This window comes from Cydia pomonella, chromosome 7, assembly GCF_033807575.1.
Source record: "Cydia pomonella isolate Wapato2018A chromosome 7, ilCydPomo1, whole genome shotgun sequence".
In the NCBI taxonomy this organism is placed as follows: Eukaryota; Metazoa; Arthropoda; class Insecta; order Lepidoptera; family Tortricidae; genus Cydia; species Cydia pomonella.
The window spans coordinates 11,425,901-11,449,371 of NC_084709.1; the positions used below are offsets into that span (position 1 = coordinate 11,425,901).

General features: G+C 34.7%; 1 protein-coding gene across 1 annotated transcript in view; it reads right to left on the minus strand.

The window, feature by feature from the left end:
- Window positions 1-22,331, minus strand: part of LOC133519804 (putative uncharacterized protein DDB_G0282133) — a 198,217-nt gene extending 175,886 nt beyond the window's left edge. Inside the window, exon 1 of the mRNA XM_061853915.1 lies at window positions 21,970-22,331. The gene's annotated coding sequence lies outside the window, so the exon portion shown is untranslated. The remainder of the gene's footprint in view (window positions 1-21,969) is intronic.
- Window positions 22,332-23,471: the final 1,140 nt, after the last annotated feature.

Consider the following 23,471-nt stretch of genomic DNA (forward strand, 5'->3'; position numbering starts at 1 on the left):
GTAGCTACACTTATACTGCATTGCTCGTTGAAATAATGAAACCACTTTTCCGACAAGAAAGTGACACTTTTACTTAAACATATTATTTTAAAGCAAACAACACCTAGCACTAGCACGGTGGTTTACTGCGCTGCAGTCGACTTTATCACTTAGAAAAGCATCTTAGGCGTAAGCGCCGAGCTAGCGAATATGGGGTTTTCTCTTCATACATTGTAGTAGTAAGTAGTTAGTTAGTTACGTACACTATGATTATTTTACCCCAACGACTAAAGATAACTAGTCAATTTATATATAAACAATAAACATCCATTGAAAGTTACTCATTACCATTGTTTTTGAATGTAACACTAACAAATTTTTAGTTTTATATTTACAGAAAGGTAAGAACCCCTACCTTTCCGGGTCGCTTCTGGTGCAAAAGCTGTATTTATATAAGATATATATTTATCAGACGTGAAAATCATTCTATTATCCAACTTTATCTCGGTAACGGGTGTTCTTTTATCTTCCTATGTATATTGTTTAGTTTTATTTTCTGTCCTAGTGTTTTCATAATTACCTATTATAAAACCTTTAATAATAAAGAAAAATACGTACACGTGTTTACTTCATCTTGTATTAATCACTTGATAAACGCGACCATCACACGCACGCAGCGCAGTAAAAAATCATACACAAAAACTAAACAAGTTTCCTCGCCCATTATGCGAGAAGTAGAGTTGCACCTGCCGTTAATTGAAAAGTTTCTATTTCTGTGCTTTCTACAAAAAGCAAATGATAAAAGGAAGGTTCAAAAGTAAATAGGCTTATCTTATCTTTGCTAGTTTTTTTGATAATCGATTTTATACGACACTTTTCCTCTTTAGCCTTTAGAGGGTGTCTCAAGTGCCAAAATTTAAATCCTCCCATCAGACTGTATTCAAACGATTTAAGTGTTTTTTTTTTTGCTGAAGAACAGTATCCCCATTAAAGGGATGTTGGAGTATTAAATATTTACAATTCTTTAAACATTATTAATGAGTAAGATGATTTATATCGACTTTCGAAAATGGAAGTTAGATTTTTTATAATTATGTATTTTTCAAGACATGATTGTCATGAATCAATGATATGTAATCGGTTAGCGTGTAAGTTAGGCACAGACTACAGGGTTTCACGTCGGTTTTTGATATTCCATCAATTTATACACTTTTAAACAAAGTTTACCATTTAAATCTATTTTAAATTCGCTTCGAATTTCCTTCACAGAAATCACGCCAAAATATTAAATTTGCACAACCTCCGTAAATATTGCAATTGATAAGTTCTAAACTATCACCTCATAATTCGGCCAATACACGAAATGCGGCGTTATCAGCACGCGACTATTGCCACAGCCTTGCCCAACGGTTGCCAAACCTAAGACAATGCTTGCACTAGACAATGATATTGCGGATAACGAACTTGGGGACTTGGGAGTTGCATTTCACTTGTATCTTAAAATTAAACCTTAAGCACTTACTTCTTAGATTAATCTTCGAACAGACATCTTGACCGTAATAAGACCTTCTGCTTTCTAAGTTTGGTTGTTATGAATAAGGTAAGATACGACTACCTAATGTCGGAAAGGGTGAGATAATAAGACAGTGGCGTAAACTTCTCAAGAACATCGTACGTCACATTACACAGATAATCATTATATTTTTTCCTAACATTATGATATCAACACACATAAAGATAATTTTTGCAATTTTTTGGAACTGTACATTTTTAATAAAAATATCAGACTAGAAAAGGAACATCTTTGTGTATCAAAATATCCTTAAGACGCTATTAGAATGAAGTATTATATATGTATACACATCTCATTCCAGCAGATAAATAGTTGCTGTACTCTAGCAGGAGTGTAAGTATAGGTAGTACAGTCACCTGCAATTATATGTTACCCAACGAAGGCCGCAAAAATATCGAACACGATCTTATTCGTTGAGCCATAAGAGCGTGTGACATATTTTTGCGACCTTCGAAGAGTAACACAGGTGACTGTACCATGTGTATTAATTCAACTTATGAGACACACCAACGACAACGTGGCCATATAAATAAACATGAATGTCTTGTTGCATACCTAAATCCGTTTTCGTATGGGAAATATTTTGTACTTTTGGTAAATAGTGTTAGTGCTACTCATAGTGTTGTGTTCCTGCCGGTGAGTAAGGTTGCCAGAGCTCAACGAGGGGTGGGAGGGGGTTAGGGTCGGCAACGCGCATGTAACTCCTCTGGAGTGGCAGGCGTACATAGGCTACGGATACTGCTTACCATCAGGCGGGCCGTATGCTTGTTTGCCACCGACATAGTATAAAAAAAATATACTTTTAACGGGTAACACGAATAACCCTTTAATGTCATCAGCATCACTTGCCATGCGTGTCGCCTTTGCGGCTTCGGTTTGTTTTAAACACATTTGATATGTTGATTTCTTATGCATTGGAGGTGAACGAAACCATAATCAAATTACAAATGGTGTACGGTCTCCGGCTTTGTGCAAGTACTTCTCATGAATAAAGAAGTTTTAGTCCCTTCAAAGCTGCTTAAGTAGCTCATTTGAGAAGCATATATGTTAAAGACTTATTGTATCTGAATAAACTGAGATTGTATACCGCTCTTTAGGTTTAAAATATATAAGTATATTTAAAATGAAAGAACATTCATGAATTGAAAGAAACAAATGACGGCTATTGTGTTAAACCACTGGCAAATAAAACATCGTAAATAGGAAAACAAAACGCGGCAAGTTACGAAAAACTACAATAAAAATGTCACGGACATGTGACCCATAATGACAGTCACGTTTGTACGCACTGCGTATGTTCTAAGGTCAGTCTTGGCGTGGCCGAAAGAGGACATTACCAGATGCTATCTAAACGACTGGCATTAGTTATGAGAACTGCCTGCGACAGGCAGCCCGCTACGGTATGTCGCTACGCGGAATAAATGCGAAATGCATCGAAAATTGCTCAAGAAGAACATGTTTTACGTGGATATCTCGGTTTTTATGTTTGCGTACATTTAGCTTCCTTGGTTTAAAAGATGTGTTTATGAAAGGATGCAATGCAGCAAAAATGGCACTTACCTATACTTAGTATTTTATTAAAGAGGTATAAAACCTAAACCAAGTCGAAAAATCAAACGTCAGGCCGCGTAGCCAACGTGCAAATCGCTTACGCTTCGTAGCGATCGAAACGCAACTGTCACTGTCGCACTAATATGGAAGAGTGATAGAGAGACACAAAGCGTTTCGTTGTCGTAGCGATAGCGATTGTCACCTTGGCTAGGCCGGCAGGTCCTCATTCGATAAAAACCTCCTATACTCAAGACCCGTGGAAAAGGGCACTTTGCTCTTCATCCATGCTTTGAGGGTTTTTGCAATTACTGAAACAAGTTTTGACTCACAAAATATTGTCCTTGTAATGCACTCACTATTATCATTTACGCATGTTTCACATCAAAAAAACTTTACTTGTCCAACTGCAATATTGCGCAACTGCTACGATGCCTCAAAATGGAGGGCACTTAATTAATTAACACAGCTTCTTGAAAGTTAAAGCTCTTTCATTTAGCACCAAAGGTACGGGTTAAGAAAGTAGTTGAAAGTACTGCATATTTATCATGCTGTTTATTGTTAAACATTAAATAAACCGTGTAGCCGTCTTTTCCAAATGACAGTTTTACTGAGTAGGTACCAATGTTGTCTTCACTGAGTAGTGACAATAGAATAGGTACTGAATAAACTTGATGATTATTATGGTGTCAAGGAAGTATAGCTTTGTATCACGTGAAAGTAGCAAAGAACTTCACAAAAATTTCTCTTGCGATGGCAAAATAGACTACACTACTACAAATTTCAGCCAATGACGTTTGGCGTCGTCTCATTTTATAATCTTATATGAATTGTGACTAAAATTAAAATTATGACTAGAACTGTCGTAAAGCAGGATTATTTGAGGAACTGCAACTAAATGTGAATATATGAGTGTCGTGCGGGCCGTACTGCCTATTGGTACATCTTTTAAAGTTAAGGTCAGAATTCTATAACCAGAGGGCTACTCTCTAGGACGTAACTACAGAACATTTCACCATTAAAACAAATACTTACTCCATAAACCAACCGATAGAATCTGCGGAGATTAAGGCAGTGTGTAGCCGTCCCCCCGAGCTCTATTCTAATGAGATGAGATTTGAGTGATACTGAGTAAAGCTGCGGTGAAAGTAAGAGGACAGCACATCAGGGCTAGAGCTTGGTGCAATGCTTGAGAAAGCTCTGGGAGCTTTGATTGAACTGCGCCTTAACATGTGTAGTGTAGGCTATCGTGGTGTAGCCCTTCGTGTTCCGGCACACGACCGCTTGGCCCAGTGGCTGATGACCCCGTGGCATACAGGTATAGCGCGCAAGTTATCTGCTAAAACAGCTGTTTCTTACTTAATACAGGAGTTAGATCTTAATAGTCTCAAGTAAATAGGTACTTTGAATTATAACCGCTTAGAATTTTTCATAGAGCGTGTCGCTGCCGCTACGAAGTTACACGAGTGTTATTGATTGATTTGCCAAATAAATGATTTATCTATCTATCTATCTAGACTGCGGCGAAATGAGATGGATATTGTATGTCTTATATATAAGTCTACTGCGGTTAAAAGGTTATAAATGAGTGCCGGTAATATTAAACTAAAGTGCTATGAAGCATTTCCACTACATACCAGGAAACCCATGTTGTCAGCTACGATGTAGCGCTACGACCGTAGCTCAGCGGTGAATGTGATCTGATTGAAAATGCTTGATGGCCTTATAGGTTTCGCTTTGCACGTTGGTAGTTTACAAATAAGTTCGTCCCGCTGTTATCCTGTCCCTCACACCGCTACGCATCGCCCCTAGTGCCTTAGGAAAGCCTCTTGTTACTCAGATATTGTGTGTGCGGCGGCGTGGAGATCGTTTCGTTTCACACTGACAGTACGACAGCCTCTTATTAATGCAAAATCGTGTAGAAACTTATCGGGCTTCCTTGTCGGCTTTTTGCGCCACCATTTTTAGCAAGTTAGGACATATTTTTGGGAAATTTAACAAAGTTTTCTCACTGTTACTGTCAATGATGCCTAAACATAAACGCATTTTATCTTTATATTTCTACAAATGTATATTGCCTTGAGATAAATAATACTACATTATAATGTACTATACTATAAACTATACTATAAGTACTCATATTTTGTAAGCTCAGTGTCAATTAGGAATCATTTAAATTTATGTTTCAAGGATCAATTAAGAATGTCGTTTGGAGGTTAATTTATATTCATAAGTTTTGTCAAACAACGTACAGTCGATGTTAAATATTTATTTTATTTTATTCATTGACAATAAGTTTACACGGCATAACAGACAAGCCAATACACTGAGAAAAACGTATATCTCAGTCCTGATATTGTCCAGATATTGTTGTGCATATGTGCATCTCGACCGCTCCAATTTATCTGAGGCGGCTGTAACTATTTAAGTACTTACTCCGTAATGTCGCACTTATCCAATCCCATCGATCATAGATATCGTTATAGGCTTTGATTTAATTACTATGCTACAAAATTGCCACGTTCCCATTAAAGCGTGAGCATATGGCAACAGTGTTATGAAACATAACTCGACACTTGAAACTCGCCATATTTGCAAAATTATTGGAACCGATATGTGTGAGGCGTGTATTTGAATATAAAAACTCGTATCAGGTGAATTAAAAACAAACATTAAAAATCTGGCGGCGTATAAAAATGTTATGTAAAATCCCTGATAGTGATAAATAAATCGTATTTATCTGTCGATCTACTTTTCAAGACATGTTGTCAATTCCTATTGGGTGACACTACAACTAGAATCCGTTGCTACTCGTATGTAGTTACTTACTAGCCAGTTTATAGTAATATACTTAGGTAATACTATTTATTTAACTTTAACAGTCGAGTCCGAAAGTTCCTTCCATATTTTAATCCAACAAGCCGTTTTGGCTGCAAGCGTGCTAAACAAATAAACATGCCTCAATAATACAAATAGATACTTTCCTTCTGGCTGGAGCATTCAAGTAAAATTATTTCTAGCTACAACGTTGAAGTAACAATATTATTTTTTACCAAACAAGTTGTAAAACAGCAGCACAGTCTAATAAGGATTTAAACTCAGAAGGAAGTTAAGTACCTATCGTTAGCATAAGATATCGGGCAATTATTCCTTTTATGTTAGCGTACGTAACGGTTTTTTATATTGGAATGTATCGAATTCAGAAACCCTGACATAACGGTATACTTTTTAGGGATATTGCTAATTGGTAAACATTGTGCACGTGAATTGTGGCGTAGGATGAAAAATAACACAACTTAGAAAACGCTTACTTACGACAAAGAAGGTGCAAAGAAGAGCTTGCCACGAAAATGCAATCACATTAACAATAGCAAATCTCTATATTCAGGTCCGAAATTGAAAGATGATAATTTTGAAAAGCTACTTATTAGCTCGCGGCACTATGTAGGAACAACTACTCTTTACCTACTCGGCTGTTTTATTATTAAGGCATACTTACTCAGATAAATATCATTAATATTCATACTTTGACTCCATATTAAACGAGGGCGCCATCCCTATGGGGATAAGGATTTATTTTTTGTTATAATTGTAAATAGGGGAGTAACAGATTTGACCTTTAAATTATAGAGGTATTAGAAAAATGTTTATTAAGAGCCCTGTTTCTGATTTATTATTAAATAAATTCAATTAATAAATATTTTGAACACCACTGGCTATAAATGAAAATTTGTCTAAATCGATTCTAATTTAATATTATTATTGCAAAATACTGTAGGTAATGGGTATTTGTAAAAAGCTTTAATTCTAAATCCGAAAGCCTTTAAGAATAAGATATAAATATAAGAAAGTAGGTCTGAGTAAATTTAAATCGACCTAGATGAAATCATACTGATAAAAAATATTCAAAATACTATCGAGAAAGGTCCAATATTACGCAAAAGGAGCGAAAGTGCGGGCAGGTTGGACCACTCTATAAAGAGCAATAAATGCTCCCACTATCGACATTGTTGGAACTATTGCAATCTTAATAATACTTATAATAAAATTGATTGTAATATAACGTCACATTAACTAAGCAAGTACCTACGTACCTCAACGTACCAGAAAGATCAAAATGAATGGTTCATGCTTTATAATTAACCAGTACGATCAGTTTTATAATTCTACGACAATGCGATAGAATAAGGAACTATAATAATGTTGTTTAGAGATAAGAGATGATTCGTGACTCAATAATAGTCCAGTAATTGTAATGGATTCATAATCATGGTATAAAAAATAAACAAATTCTAATATAGGTACATATTATATTTAAGTAAAATAGATTAGCCGAGATGTTTCCACTGTTTTTACATTAGTAAAATATGCAAGAATCTTTGTCAAACACAAATAAAAGGTGAAGTGTTCTAACTCATATTTTATTTGAGTTTGACAAAGATTCTATACATTAGCAAAAGATAACTTTTTTTATTTTATTTAATGTATTTTTAATGCATTAACGGATCTTAGACCACAAGGTGATCAAACGTCATTATCAAGTAAAAACAATTATTTATTCATTATTTAAGAGAACGGGCCAATTTTTCACACTCCAATAAAACAGTAGAAATTTATATCTCATTTTAATAAGCATTCTATTAAATCATTACCCACAATCATGAGTAACATAAGCACAATCTAAATCGCGACGCGATACATTTACATGTAATGGATATAGCCCAGTTAATCGAGAAATGGTCACACGATATGACACGTCGCCTATGTGGTCCGTCGGCGTAATGTAATCTAGTCGAGAACACGTTTCCAAGAGCTCTCAGTAAGCCAATCTAAGAGCAACAGGAACGTTGTAATCTTGTTCCAGTTCCTAGGATTGTTCTAACCTGCAAAAGGACCGCTAACGAAGAATTAGTCAAATCAATATGAATTTATGAAATCAAGATCAAAATTCTTTAGAAATGTATATCTAAGTCTCTAAGTGTCAGATATAAAATATAAAAAATAAATTATCCTTAGAGATGGAGAAGATCTCCTAGACTTGAATTATTATATAAATACTTAAAAGACAAGCTATGGAAACATTATGAATGAATTCATTTATAAAGTGGAAATAGTAAATGGATCTATGTTGTAGAATATCGACGCAGATTTAATAACGATATTATATTATTCGTTTTATTCATCATGTCATGGCACATTTTCATACTGCGCTTCTACCCACAAATTTAGAACTTCCCAAGGCAATCGCAAATTTAATTGATCAAAATGAAGATTCAAAACACAATGGAATGGAATACCTTTTTATAGGCCTCCGGGCAGCTAGTGACCATAGGTGTAGTGTAACATTCACCATGTGGTTACCAGAACACTACAGTAGGCAAAACATTCTACAATAACATGTGGCCCACCGTATTTTTCACACATGTTACACAGTCTAGCATCACCAATCAATTATACACGGTAGTTTCCAGTAAATCGAAATAATTTAAGTAACTTTCCTAAACTTGCTTAAACAATTACATGTGAAGATGAAATATCAACCTTAGCCAGTTACATAAAAGTTGTGTCTTGTATGCAAGATGTGCGATAAATAGGAGATTGTTTTAGTTACTGCTTTAAATGCTATTAGAAAATAAGACGAATGGATGCTCTTCTAATTACCCGCCATTGCGCAACAGAATCACTTGGTGCCTATATTCATTTGTCTTTTTTAACTTTTATTTGTGTTGCCATCGAGAAAGTGGCGCAGTTAAAAAAAATGCGATTGCTTTAACAATTTCATTAAATATATGAACGTTATAGTCTTATAAATCTGTGTATTATTTTCCTAAATTGAATATTTTTGTTGAGGTGTTGCAAATTTTGCAGTAAGTTCACAGGCCTATTGGAATTTCAGAGACCCCTAAAACTACCATTTAATTTAATAATGTAGGTCTAAAATCATGCAACATACTTAATTTCTTGATTTGACGTTACTAATTTTAGTAAATTTGAGTGTCATTTTTATGTTTATTACTTCTTCTTTTTTTTATTAAGTACATCAATTTAATAAAGCCTACTAAAAGTTATTTTTTAGAGGTCTATTTTTAAATTTTTACTTGTCGCTCCATTTTAAAATCATCCATTCAGCCAGAAATCGTGATTACAAAATGCCAGTATTTTTGGTTTAAAAATCATTGGAAACAAAAGCTTAAAGCTCATACAAAAGCATTGTCTCTTAAACAATGAAACGGAAAATGGCGCAAAATACTATTTCAATGATAGCAAAGCTCTGTAGAAATTAAAATCTTTCATTCTGTCATTAAGGCCTAAACGGTACTCCGAATAATTTTAATTATCAAATTAGCTGATGCAAATCACGCCTCCATCATTATGTTGTAAATTTGTTTTTAAAGTAATTTTGCTTAAACTTTCAACTCTTGTGACGTTTTATTGGAATAAACAATAAATGCTGTTTGCAAGGTCTCTAGCTTCGCCTTCTTGAAATACCAGGACACTGTAGACAAAGTATTTCATATTGAAAAGTACGTAGCATCAAAAGTAGCGGATCAGACTACGCGTCAAAAGTATCTAAATCTACCATGCTGTAATACTTCAACAAAAATGTTTAAGTCTTTATATGTACAATAATTAGGTTACGGCAGATACTTTTGGTTCCCCTTGTCTACGCATAAATTATTTTGGGATAATTCTAAATTGCATACACAGTATTGCCATAATAGTAGTTACGCAGAAACTAATCTCGCATAACTATATTTCTCTGAATGCTATTACGCATATCGAAACTAAGCCGAATGGTTGGTGCGCATAATTTGGAAAGACCTAATGGTACTAAGGCAGAAAATTATTTACACATACATTAAGTTAGCAGAATATTACAATCGCATAACGTAAAATTGCAGAATTAATAAACTATGTAGCCAATGATATTACAACACAACACACAATCACACAACAACAACAACAATTATACAATTTTATAATTTATTTAGCAGTGTTAATACTTAAAAATCACAGCAAAACAAAATTTGTTTTATTATTATAAAAAGCATGATTATACAAGTACTGTCTTTTTCAATGTAATAACTTCCCTCCCCCACCCCCGCGCCCCCACCCATTCCCCTTAACATAAGTGTAATATGTTGCCAATATTCCTTTTAGTCTACATCGCGGAAGGTGTATAACGTAAAATGGCTGCATTATTTTCTCGCCTTACCATTACGTTAGCTATCTCGACGGAGGCTACGGCAGGGCTCCTATTCTAAACTGTTTGGCCTTCGGCCATCTAAAGATACCTAACTAACCAAACCTACTATAATATAAAAAACCGGCCAAATTTGCATAATCAGTACCTAATTAAAGTAAGTCTTTTTACTATGAAGGGGAAACTTTTTGCGATTATGCAAAAACAGCTAAACTGATGATGTCCGCTATAGTTTTCATTTAATGTATTTCTTAAGCTCTACTTCCACGATTTTTTTCATATTTTTTGGACCTATGGTTCAAAAGTTAGAGGGGGGACACATTTTTTTTTCTTTTGGAGCGATTATCTCCGAATATATTCACTTTATCAAAAAAATTGTGTTGAAGACCCATATTAGTTTTGAAAGACCTTTCCAACAATACCCCACACTGTAGGGTTGAAGCAAAAAAAAAATTCACCCCCAATTTACGTGTAGGGGAGGTACCCTAAAAAAAATTAAATTTTTAGATTTTATTGTACGACTTTTCCGGCTTTATTGATTTATATATCCATGCCAAATTTCAGCTTTCTAGTACTAACGACCACGGAGCAAAGCCTCGGACAGACAGACAGACGGACATGGCGAAACTATAATGGCGAAAATATAACTCTTTTGTTGTGCGCGTCCCGCGACCGCTGCAGGGGACCATCGAATGCGCCGACTTCTGGCCGAAGGGTGTCGTGTTTCGGAGGTTCCGGGGCAAACTGCCGAATCCGACACAAGAGCAGCTGATTCAACGGAGCCACGCCGTTTTGCCGCCTAAATAGTGTTTAGTTGTAATTTTATAAAATGTATATGTATGTTAGTCTGTAAGGTATTTGTAATATGGGCCTTGTTGCCTGAATCAAATTTTAAATAAATAAATATAAGGGTTCCTAGTTGACTACGGAACCCTAAAAAAGCGGCTAAGTGCCAGCACACATTTTACCACTTTGGAAGTGTCTTTCGCGCAAACTATTCAGTTTAGAAAAAAATGATATTAGAGACCTCAATATTATTTTTGAAGACCTATCCATAGCTACCCCACACGTATGGGTTTGAGGAAAAAAAATTTGAGTTACAGTTCTAACCCCCAAATTTATTGTTTTTTTTTTAAATTACTCACTAGATCTCGTTCAAACCATTTTTTGGTGGAAGTTTGCATGGTAATGTACATCATATATTTTTTTTTAGTTTTATCATTCTTAAAATTTATTGTTTTGTGTGAAAATCTTAATGCGGTTAACAGAATACATCTATTTACCAAGTTTCAACAGTATACTTCTGATAGTTTTGGAAAAAAGTGGCTGTGACATAAACGGACAGACAGACGGACATGACGAATCCATAAGGGTTCCGTTTTTTGCCATTTAGCTACGGAACCCTAAAAAGGGGTCACTTTGCGTTGTACACCCCTTTTTTCCTTAAAAAAAAACTAACATAGAGTGCCATACCATTAATTATTATGATAATCAAAAATAATACGTAAATTGTTGTTTCGGACATACATTCGGACATGATTGCGGCCTTTCAAAAATCTGCAAAAATAGAGATATGCTACACAACAGTATGCATGTTACAACTCGGCCATGTCAATATTATGCTAATTCATTTTCGGGTAAGCAATCATTCGGCTAATTACTAATTATGCTCAATAAAATTTCGGCAAGATTAACATTCGTCATAAATAAATCGTGCGAAACTTGGTATTGCGTAATATCAGTAATATGGTTCGGACATAAAACAGTATGCCAAATAGATGGCACCCGTGTATTGGGTATTATTTTCGGTATTATTTAGTCTCCATATTTAGCTCCACTACCTGTTGACTTGTGTGAGTTCTACATTTCCTGTTGCCTAAAGATTGTCTGGAAGAGATCGCTTTTTAGCGATAAGACTGTCTGTTGTTACCTGGTTCTATTTTCCTTTAAAATTTAATTATAGTTATACATGAATGTAAAATGTATAATTATTGGTGCGATAAAGAATATTTACTTATTTACTTACTTTACTTTGGTGAGTTGATGCTGACTGTACCTATTTATTTTTCCATTTAATTTTTGTTTACAATAAATCATATTTAGTTATGATAGAGACTAAAACTGTTATCAGTCCAATGAGATAAGAATTTGACATGTAGTGCGTTGACATATCAGTGAATAAATTGATAGATGGTTTATTAAAAGAGCCTCGAGTTTTCTTATAAATATTCATTCATCTTAATTCTGTGTGAAGGGCGTATGGAGCGGTAGTCTTTAGGGAGAGCATTTTAAGGAAAAAGCTCTTAATAGAGACCCCAAAGTCACCCCTAATGCATTCTCGCCTTGTGCTGGGTACAGCAGGCATAATCAATGCCACACTCAGTCTATTGTATTGATTGAATGTCCCCTCCAAGAATGTCATTATAAATATCATCCGCAGTACATCTGTATAAAAGATTACTCTCACAGTAGGTATATGTAGGTACATATTAATATTTACTTAAACGCATGATTTGAGGCCACATCTGTATAAATTTGCATTTAATTGATATTTACGCGGCAAAATTACCCTTTCTCAATTCGATGCTGGTGGTCGTCGCTTCTTAGCTTAGCTTAGCTTCTTACTAAAGTTTATTAGATTAGGTACTATGTTACACAACTCCAACTAGGTATCAAATAAAACGGAATCTAGCTAAATGCCAGCTATTACGCATGTAAGGTAAACAGTATATACCCGCAACAGTGATTCTATCGCAAGCTCATAGTTTTACACCGACATTCAATTACATAGATACCAAAATAGTAGACATTGCTCTAATGTAAAGCACTATGCAAATCGAGCTCATTTTACATTGGTCCAATTACATTCGAGCTAGTGCGGTAATAGTAGGCTAGGTCATAATGATACGTTGTTGTTATGGTTATGATCCTGGCCAACAATAACAAAAAGAAGAATAACAAAATATTACAAAGCCAACATTACGTGTTTCGTCCCAGTAGTCATCTGAATCTAATGAATTGAACAAGCAATAGGTGACGTTACAATTTATATTAACGGAGAAAGGAAGCGATAGAGAACCGAGGCTGTAGCTGCTAGCAAATCTAAGTGGAACTAATGGCGATATTTCGATACAATGCCTTCGTTAATACTTTCCTCCGTTCTCCGTGGCGGGTAAATACATTACAACTTGCCTTATTGTGCGTTACTCTGTATTGAAAGAAAAGAGAGAAAAATATCGATACATTATTATTACAAATATTATGGCTTTCTTTCGAAAGATACAAACGGCAACGTCTGTTTAAGTTTTCTCTACAATTATACCTGCTGAATTATGCTTTTAATAAATACGAACAGGTAGTTTATAGTCAAATCAATAGTTTTAAAAGTAATGATAATAATTTAATCATACATCACACATAGATATCGTTCATGAAAGCGCAAGCCGCAAAAATGACTGATCATTGATAGAATTTATGTCAAAGAAGAATTCCTTTCACAGATATGACATGTAGAAAGAAAGCCAGATAACCAAATCTAATGAGCATGCAATGGAGATCGAATGATAAGTATAGGTGTGACCTTGGTATTGAAAACGGTCCCGAATGAAAGTGAAACAGATTTCTTTTCTCTTTACTGTTAGACTGTTACGTTTGACGGTGGCCAGTGACTTAACCGACACTTGGTCATAGCTATCTGATTTAAACTATTAAGTTTGATTTAGTTGTTTAGCTTTAACTTCTGAGAACAAGTCAAGAAAATCCAGTACATTTGATGGCAAAATTTCTCGTAAACAAAATGTATAATTATTTTTCAAGGCAAGACGAAACCTTAGTGACAAAGAACATAACTAATATGATTACTAGAAGGTGTGCTAAAAGGAAAACGGACGTAGTGTTCATTTCGGATGCAAGATGTATAGGACATGGTGTGCAGCGAACGTGTACTTGGCCCCTTGCTCTTTCTAATTTATATAAATGACTTGCCCAAGGCCATTCCCCATCCTATGATCTTGTTTGCTGATGATAGCACCTCTATTATGAAATGCAGTAACCAGACTAATTATGAAAATGATATAAATAATGTAATAACTGAGATAATAATGTGGCTTAGTAATAATAACCTAGTAATTAATTTGACAAAAACTAATATTATGCATTTTTACCAACGAATTGAACCGAATGATATTAATATTAATTATAATGAAAATATTATAGAGACTGTAGGAGTGACCAAATTTCTAGGATTATTTAATGATAGCCAACTAACTTGGAAATACCATATAAATGAAGTGTGTAAAAAATTAAGTAAGTCAGCATTTGCTCTTTATAAGCTTTCCAAGGTAGTAAATAATGACGCTTTACTTGTTGCATATCATGGACTTGTTGGATCGGTACTACGATATGGAATCATCTTTTGGGGCAATACTGCTGATAAAGACGCAGTACTCAAAGCCCAAAAAAGATGTGTACGATCTATGTGTGGTCTAAGAATTATAGATAGTTGTATTCCGTAATTTAGATCACTAAATATCCTAACTTTGCCCTGTCTATATATCTTGGAAATGTCTGTCTTTGTGAAATGTAATCCAAACCTTTTTGATAAAATTGCTGACACGCATAAGCTCCCTGTACGATCTCAATACAAAAATGAATTATGCCATAAAGTGTGTAAAACAGCCATGATGCGCAAAAGTGTGCTAGGAATGGCACCTCAAATATATAATAGAATTCCGAACAATATTAAAGAATTAAATATTGCACATTTTAAGAAGGCGTTAAAAACGCTACTACTCAAGAAATGTTACTATAGTATACAACAGTTTTTGAATGATAATGATTTATAGCTCTTTTCTATTTTTGACATTATTTGTAGTTCTATAAAATTTCATTGTTGACATTCTTTAATATTTTATTGTTATTGTGAGTTTATCTTTCTGAACTGATTTATTATTTTTGTAATTGATTTGACTAATGAAGCATGAATACCTTAGACCTGTGCATGTTAACTTAATTTTATATAAAAACAAATTCGTACACCAAGCGGCAAAACATAGTGTTCGCAATATGCTTTACCTCTAAGACCAATACAATGTACGTATGTTATAACGAATAAATATATCAATCAATCAATATGTTAGCGATTTTATCGCAAAAACATCTTAACTAAATAAAATTGAAAAATACTTTAAATAAGTACCTTACCTACTTACAAGCAAAAAAACTACTGTACTTGAATTAAAAAGGTATATTGTTAATAAGTAGGTAAGTATGCCCCTTTAACATTAACATTGTTGAAGTTTTATGCATCGTCATTATTGAATTTTTATAAATATATTAAATAGCATGTTGGATTACGTGTTCTTAATATATTTTATGTGTTGTTATAAGTATGCATTTAACTACATTAATTAATGTTAAGTTATCATCGAGTCATCATCATTATTCCTGTCAGTAACAGGTTACCATTTATTCTAATAACTACGTCAGCACTACTATTTGGTCTAGCGATGCCCGTACTTAGAGGTAGGTACTCATCGGTTACCTTGGTTCTTCGGGATGACTGCATTGTTTAGGTACTTGATTAGTATGTGACAGTTAATTACAATTTACCAAGGTTGTCAAAAATTATAGACTACAAATATGGAAAAATAATTAGCAGTTATATAACACAATGCCAGCAAATAGCGATGTTTGGAAATACAACAAGGAAATCAATAGTAATATTTTATCAAATACTTTAAGACGCTAAATACTATAAAGATCTTGTAATTATGAGGACGCACAAACAATTTAATTGATTGATGGAATAACGCTATTACATCTATAGCACCAGACATCACAACGTAATATGTACATGCATTTAAAATTATAAACATAACAATTTTGTCATATATGTCTTGTTTATACAAACAGACCTACATAAAACAATAACATAAAAAATACGATTTTAACTTTGCTATAAAATGTTTCATACTAAAAATAGACAATCATCTAATCTTTGATTAGATCAAATCGAGCCACGAGAAAAAACAAGATACCCCATATCTTAGTCTCAAGTGAAGATATCAACAGTGAAGAGTAATGTAGTAGGTAAAGGAAAAAACGCGACCGTGATCTTGGGAGTATTGAATAAAAATAACGAAACCATAACGAGGCTTGTAAACAAAGTATCCCGGCCCTTAGTTCACGGCCTTCTTGCCGAAGTCGGTCAGAGAGGCGCTAACCAAGCGGGAAACCAAGTATAATTGGACCCACCGAAGACTTCAATGTAAATAACCAAGATAACAAAGCACTTGGCTTTAAACAACTTACATACAAAACAAACGTACAGTTAATTTGGTAAAGGCAAAGTACTAAAGTGCATTCACAATTAGAGGCTGCATGGTTAAATTCAAAAACAAATCAAACCTCACCCTGATCTTAATTGAATGAATAAGTGTGAAATTCATTTATCGATTTGTACCAGAAAGGCAAATCATTATTTTAAGTAGAAGTAGTGAAATCACAAATAAATATGTATAAGAATTTTAATAAGGTTATAAAAAAGCAAGACATTTTAGAGATATGCAAATTATATTCAATATCATTAGTACATAACCATAGCCAATCTGTGTTCCAAAACTGACGTCTGAGTTCGTCTGCATAGAATCCTGTGTGCTGAAATCCACCTACGTACTTCGAGACCTCGACACAATTCTTTCATGTCAAATAATGATACTCATTCAAGTTCTTCGAGTAAACAGCTGTCTGTCTGTCCATCGGTCAATATTTGCTCGTCATTCAAACGACAGGAAGGCCACACATACTGAATGAGTTTATAATAAAGCAAAGCACAATAGTTTACGCTAATGGCGACCTAGACTTTGAGAAACCTTGGTCATGTCTTTATACGAAATGCAAGCCTGGTGGCGTGAAATTGCGATGATATGGGTTTTAACCAAAGTGCTATTCTGCATTTACATACCTACCTAATATATGACTTCCTGTGTAGATTATTACGTTTAGACTTGTTTGTCGTTTATTACTTTGATAACATTAAAAGCCTTTTAGAGTCTATAAAATATCATATCCTTGCAATGATTAATAATACTTTGATTGGCAACTTAATAGGTATTAACGTGATCTCTAATATATAAAAAATATCATTACTTTAATGACCCACGCTTAAAACATTTTCTAACTTTATGGGCTTACCCATCACGAAGATGGCATAAAGTCAAGGCGTGTCAATAAACATTCGAAGGTTCACACTTACGTGTGTGTCAAGGCACCAAGTACATCACATACATGTAATACGTAGTAATAAAGTTGACATACGTTAGCCAATAAGCATGCTATTTACAAGGCATATAATAAGCACAAGGTTGAAGCTAATATTTGATCTGGTATTGTGGCGCATAATTAGAAGCAAATAGTTATAAGCTTAAACGATTTGTCAAATGTTGCATCAGAAGAACGTTATTGATGTTTTGCAATTTTAATACTTTTAAAAGATAAGATTAGACTTATTAAAGTTAGATAGCTGAACTCAATAATAGTAACTATTCGGATGAACGATCTCAAAAGATAAATATCTATCAGTAAATGAGCTAAGCACTTGAGACGAAAAGAAAGTGTCTCGTCGTGTGACATCCTAACACGCTAATCTTAACTAGAGAAACCCGCGGTATCCTGCGTGGTACAAATAAAGAGTAGCGGATTCATTCAAATTATCTCAGTAACAGAGGGCTTGTGCAAAAAAGTAACCGAAAAAACCTGAGCGTGATTTGTGCACAAGACCTAAGTACAATGAATGGGATGTACGAATAAGTAGGTATACTTATTTAAAAAAGATAATCCACAAATAATTTAAAAAAAAACATATACATAAGAAGAAAATTTAAAAAGAGACTAAAATGAGACGTGTGACAGATAAACCAATGCTCGTAATGTTAATCCGATATACTCGTATATATGATATAACACGCATTTATCGCTGCAGATAATCTACACGTAAAACGAACGTACGGGGACATTTAGTGAACACACGACATTATCGCAAAATCAGATGGCCACAAAAAAACAGTGGGACACTATACGGATGAATAGCTAGAAATGTATGCTCTAATACATAGTAACTTGCTTGAACCGTTTATCTTACTGTATCTTTTTCAACACATTAGAGTGTGAAATTTGAATGCTCATTTGCATCGTAATTCAACGTCATTACTACGATGACAGTAAATTGGACCCTATAGAAAATTAACACTACAAATGAGGTATTATGTAGCTTATGATGGTCACACATGCATCTAACTAAATAAGTTGATGTAGAATCGTTCCTACATACCTACATACATACATACAGTACTTAGAATTAGTCATAATCATAAATACTTAGATAAATAAATAGTTCATAAGATAAGATCGGGTACACAAAAACTGTAAGTGAGTGCAATATTCGCCGATAAACGTTGTTTGGCGAAATAAAAAAAAGGGTTAAGAACTTAAATTTTAATTATGTTCTATGTGTCGTGCGTTATTTATTTTTTTCATTCACTAAATTAGTGGAATTTACGGACCTTTAGACTAGTTTTAATTGCAAAAAAGAATACTCAATTACAATCATTACTTTACGGTTCTTAAAGACAAATAATTCAAACATGTAGGTATTAAAAACTTCACGGCACAGTGACTTTAATTGGTAACTCACCCAGCATTGAGTTATTTTTACTATTAATTCACATTGAAAATTTTCGTCCCCTACACAACCTTCACTACCATTTGCTTGCTAAGTAAATTCAATAACTAGGTACAAAGCCACTTCCTAGTTTGTTTTGTCAATTTTATATTTGTTCATGAATATTGGCTGTTAAGAACTTTGGTCAATCGCTGAAGGTTAAAACAATCATTTTTTATAGGTGATAAAGTTTTTGTCATGATGTATACACGATACCGTTACGGCTGACCTCCTCTGAATAGTTTAAAATTTCTGATCATCATCTTATACGTACGTACAGTCAGCAATAGTATTAGCTTAGCATCTTTGCATAAAAACTTCTATCAAAAGCTTCGGTACATATCTACCTTACTGCTTTAGTCATTACTTTTCGATAATTATATATTATGCAAATCATCGTACATCAGTTTAAGTGTCAGAGTGGGTTTTGTCATTATAAGCTCGGCGCAAGATGTGACATATTGTCTAACATTTTTAATAAGATTAAGTGTTAAAATTAATAGCTCCTGCAACGAGAAGATGCGGGTTTTGCTCGTATTTCAATTTAATTAACTTAATACCTACTTAAATATCAAATCAATTAATAATGTCTATAAAAACCGGCTAAGTGCGAGTCGGACTCGCGCACGAAGGGTTTCGTACCGTTATTTATAAAAACGGCAAAAAAATTGTTTGTTATATGGGAGCCCCCCTTAAATATTTATTTTATTCTATTTTTAGTATTTGTTGTAATAGCGGCAACAGAAATACATAATCTATAGAAATTTCAACTGGCTAACTATCACGGTTCATGAGATACAGCCTGGTGACAGACGGACGGACGGATAGCGGAGTCTCAATAATATGGTCCCGTTTGACCCTTTGGGTACGGAACCCTATAAATGGAGCCTTATGGAGTTAATAAAGTAGGTAGGTTATTGGTGCGTATTATTTTTATTAACCTTAAGAAGTTATTGTCTATTAATTAAGCTCTACAATATAAACATCTTTTATATTATAATACATTAATAATTAATGAAATTCATTGACCTAAGCGTTAGCGAAGGTCTCCCATTTAACTCGGGGATTTTGCTTTCGTATGTCCGGATGTTCTTCTCTACATGTCGCAATACTTAACTTTCGCATAAGCGCCAAAAGCATCTATTGCACTTAAGATCATTGTCCACAGTGTTAACGACTCAACGAACTTAGTATTTTTCACTTTTATATTTTCTAAGCTTAACGCGAGGTCTACAGCTCAGAGAGCCACTAGTATGATATAAAAGATACATATTATACATAGGTGTTTACAATAATTTTAAACATCACATTAACATATACACCGCTGAGCTACGGTCGTAGCGCTACATCACGATTTCCCGGTATGTAGCGGAAATGCTTCGTAGAGGATAAACGACAACGTGTCGTGAATAGCGCTGAATGGGTTAAATACATTTAACACGCTACAGCACGCGTACGTTTGAACTGTCAGTTAAAAGGCCCCTGTGCCCTTACTGAAGATTTTCAAGTAAAAAAGATTCCCACATTCTACCTGACGCTCGTTCACGGCTTACGCTTACAACTCGCGCACTAAGAGCGTGGAGAGGGAGGAATTTAAACTTTTACCTAGGTACCTACTTTTTTACGAAAGAAACGATTTCGATGATTGAAACCTTAGTAATTGTTTCATAATGCCTGTGAGAAAAACCTCAGAAGACTAGGTAAATTTTTGCGGCCTTCGTAGAGCGCTCGAAATGATAGTATTACCACATTTACTAACAAACAAAGTACAGTTACGAAACGTGGTGGTATACTATCTGAATTAGATACTTCATATCTAAGTAGCGATCTGATTCAATTGAAAATTGCAAAAAAGTCGAGGTCCGTGGAATCAAACAAAGTTCATTGACAATGCGTTTCGAGTCATTTCACTCCAAATACTTACAAATAAATGATCAAGAGCATATTACTATGGCAGTTGTAGAGAGCGAATTTTATACTGGTGTAAAAAATAATAAACTTGGCTGCGTATTTTTTTGTGGACACAAAGCGCTCAATAGTCTTTTTTGGTCCGGTTTTTGCACATCTGTCCGGGTGGAAATAGATTGTATGTATGGGACTTTCCTTTGATGCAAAAAGTTGAGGTCGAATGTCAGGTTTGCGGTTCTAATGAATTTGTGTGACCATTTTTTGCCAAAAATTGTAAAACTAAGTTTCTGCGAACACTTTTTTTACGGTCACGGCTACTTTTTATTGCGAGGTGTAATTAATCAAAAACAGGTTTTAAGCATTAGAATAAAACTTTTAATATTTGTCACAAAAACAAAAAAAAAATGTGGCTTTCCATAAGATAAGGGTCCTAATGCTCCATGTGCATAAGGACCATTCCATCAGAAAAGGATCTTATGCTCCATGTGCAGATCTGAACATGTAGCTACTGTAGCTAGCGCAGATTTTATATTATCTATAACAGTTTTGGCAGTTCAGTACAAATCTCGTATTTGTTCAAGACAAACTAACCTTTGATATTCGTTTTGGTAACTTTATATGTATCGGGATGTAATATTACGTACATATATGTGGGACCTTTACTCTAGCGGATATTGGTCACAGCTCCCTGCTTCTCTGTCACCTTGGCAAAGACATGGCAATGAAGTTTATTGGTGATTATTGAAATAAAAACAGCCACCGTTTGCTTACTGACCGACATATTTTTTGTATTAAAAATATTTTGAATAATGACTGAACTAAGTAAGTAAGAGACAGGATAATTAAAGACAATACTTACGATTTAATATGCTACCCTAATTAGAAAAACTTCTCCATCTATAAACGACAGCGCAACAGTGGGATGGACACCTGTAAAAATAGCATTGGCATTCCATGCAATCCATGCATAGGGTATTCTATGGTAATAGATAGGGGCTGTTCCTTTGATAGTTTTTTTTAGTTAGACAAGATACTTACTGAAACTTTTAACAGCACGATAGCTTAGCAGCCACCCTTTAAGAACTGTTCAAGGGATAGAGTCCAGTTCAATCCCTTTTAGAAACAATAAAATGCCCAGTCACTGACACTGAACACAGCACTCTGAAAATCAAGTTAGCACTTCACGTCCTCACGGGTAACCAAACCCGTTCCGGAGTGCACCAAATTCCGGTTTTTAGGAGATGACACTCGGAATACTCCGGGAATAGCAGACAGTTTCGATTCAACGGGAGTTTAATTGAAAGGAAAGTCTTTATGAAAGTTTCGTGTAAACTTTTTTCGCGATGTCGGGGCGTCGCGGCGGCGGGCGACGAGAGCGTCGCGGTCGGCGGCCCGATGCGGACTGGCGCGTGACGTTGTTTTAACAAGTGTGCAATCGAAGCCTTCTCGTCGCGACGAACAGCAATGTGTGAGTGCTGGACTTGCAGATTCCTCTACCATAACACCGTTGCATTGCGGCACAAGTTTAACTTTAGCATCCACCGCTTGCTTGCAGCGAATTTTGCGCGTGTAGCATATAATGGCAGCGTAATGGACAGCACGAGGAATCGGATTATATTCACGACACACGTGAAAAGTATGTCCGGGAGAGGCATCAGGTTCTGGAGGTTTTCTTCATTTATTGTTATGAGCCAGCGGGTGCATAGTGTTATGAAATTGCCTTTTTGTTCGTATCGTCTGGGTCCCTAAGACAGGCATGTTATGAGGAATGGAATGAGGAGCACTGAACTGGTTATGTTTATTTTATTAGGTAGTGTCTTGCGGCAATAAAATGTTATGAAAATATTGCCTATTAAAATTAATGGAAATAATCTTAATCTTCACTTTCATTAAATTGGAATTGAAACCTCTATAAGTAAACAATTTTTTATTGAATGAGAGAAAGACGCCTACTTACTTACATTAGATGCACAAATATCAATAACACATTAAGATACGATTTTTAATGTTCAAATTACCTACTGATAAACGGCTAGCTACATTTTCCTGTAAATAAATATGAACATTAAAATGCTCATGAGATACCTACGCATCGTGTGATTTTGCAGACTAACTACAAAGGAGAACATTAACTAAGAACCTACATTTTAATAACACCTGATCTACAAAAATGCCTCGTTTTAAGGACAGTCATGTGAAAACAAGGAAAGGATTCCCAAACAACTAAATAATACTATAACCAACTAATCAAAGAAGCTAAATATTTGAAAAGCAGCTGAGGACATATGGATAGCAAAACGCTGTTAAAATAGGTAAAGAAAATGCACTTCGTAAGGATACTCCGCAATCTAATATGCAGGAAGGTAAATTCCTGAGATCCTGGATTAATTTCATACCTATTTTATTTTCAGCAAGAGAAATAATTTTGGTTCTTAACCTCCAGATTAGATCGGCATGACTATCAATAGTAAATTTATTGGTTAAACCACAATAGCGTTCGTTGAGTAACTTCATAATCGCAATAATATAATAGTTTTCCT